This window comes from Bombus impatiens, unplaced genomic scaffold (assembly GCF_000188095.3).
Source record: "Bombus impatiens unplaced genomic scaffold, BIMP_2.2 scf_2222, whole genome shotgun sequence".
Classification (NCBI taxonomy): domain Eukaryota; kingdom Metazoa; phylum Arthropoda; class Insecta; order Hymenoptera; family Apidae; genus Bombus; species Bombus impatiens.
The window spans coordinates 2,444,729-2,446,407 of NT_178641.1; positions in this window are offsets into that span (position 1 = coordinate 2,444,729).

Genomic DNA, 1,679 nt, shown 5'->3' on the forward strand with positions numbered 1-1,679 from the left:
AAGATTTGCGAGCTGCGAAGTGGGAAACGCTAATCTCCTAGACGAGCTCGCACCGGCCCGAGACGCTGCTCCGGTATCGCTTTTAATTACCATTCAACCCATCGATTGGATTCCGCAATTGTCCTCGTACGTGCCACCGATCGCGAGTGCTCGTTTTAAACGCGTCGCGAGTCAAGGCACGTGCTTCCCCGCGTGAATGCGAGCGTAATCGCATCTGTGCCATCGTTAGTTACATCGTAGAGACGCGTCCCTCGTCCATGTTCGTCTATACATATACAAATACACGTTTACACCCAGAGAGAAAGAGAGACTGGAATGGAATGAATCTGTATGAGAGAATATGAATGAATGGATTAGAGAGATATGCAAATGCAAAGTACACGCACACCTTATAGCCTTCGTTCTTCCGCACTGATTTGATTTCCACTTGCGAATCCAATCGCACGCCTCATTCTTCCCTGCGATCGTCAAAGATCATCCAACAGGCAAACCCATGTCCGAGACTAATCATTTTTTACTCTTATCAAGGTCGATAGGAATGGATACTTAAGAAAGGAAGAATTTTCGTGAAATGATTTTCCTTTAAAAATACGATGGAATTCGCCAGCTATTCGTTGGTACATAAAAGAAATAAATGAACTTAGTTGATATCTGACTGAGCTAACCCCTGTTATACGGATGTATATTCTTATAACGAATGTGCAATTTCTTCGCTTGTATCACGAATAAATTCTATATGAAGACTACCGAGTCTTGTATAGGAGAACACTGTCAAAGTTCGATAGCTTGATAACAACGTAGGAAACAATTTTCCTTAACGTGGGTTGCCTGTATGTAAAAGATCATCGAGTTAAACGAAACGATTAAATCTTAAGGCGAACAGCCAAGGCGCGCAGGAATCGCAGCAATCCGATCTATAAACCAACGGATCCCTGAAGGGTCGCTCTATCTTATATAGGCATTTAAGGACTACGTGTCTAAGTATGTATGTATCTGTAAGTTGTGTGTTAGCATGTCAAGCGTGGGATATAGTGATGTAATGCCGATGAACACAATGAAAAAAAGAGAAAAGACGCTCGAGTCGGCGTTGAAAAGCGTGGAGGCGCGTCGACGTGGGCCACGCACGTTAACCCTTTGCGATCTTACGTCGACTAAATAAGAGAATTATTTTATTAATCGTATTCTCGTTAAGGCCTCTACATTTCCTAATCGATCGTCAATAACGTTTATTTAATTAACTTTCGATTTCTACTAACATTCCTTCGTCTCTTTCATTTTTTTTTTTTTTTAATTCGTACATCGTGTCGTGAACGAATATCCTTACCTTTAAAGATAACTGCAAAGGGTTAAAAGGTGCTGCAGACAACGTAAGATACCCCGCCGAGAATCTAGTCTTATAGCGTAACTAATGCATTAATTAATAAATACTAATAAACGCGAAGCGCGATCTACGTTGCCTTTCGCCTGACTTAAACGTATCCTCGAATCGTCTGGCGGGTTGAAGTGGCGTCGTTATCGCAGCTCTGCCCGCGGCCATCCTTTCTTTTTCCTTCGAGGAGCATCGAGAGACGACTCTTCGTTCCCGAGATAGCGAGTCGTTAAAACGAATCAATCATATCGAGTACCGTGAGTGAGAGACGCGCTAATTACACTTACTTAAACGTATGCCAGGGAATCCC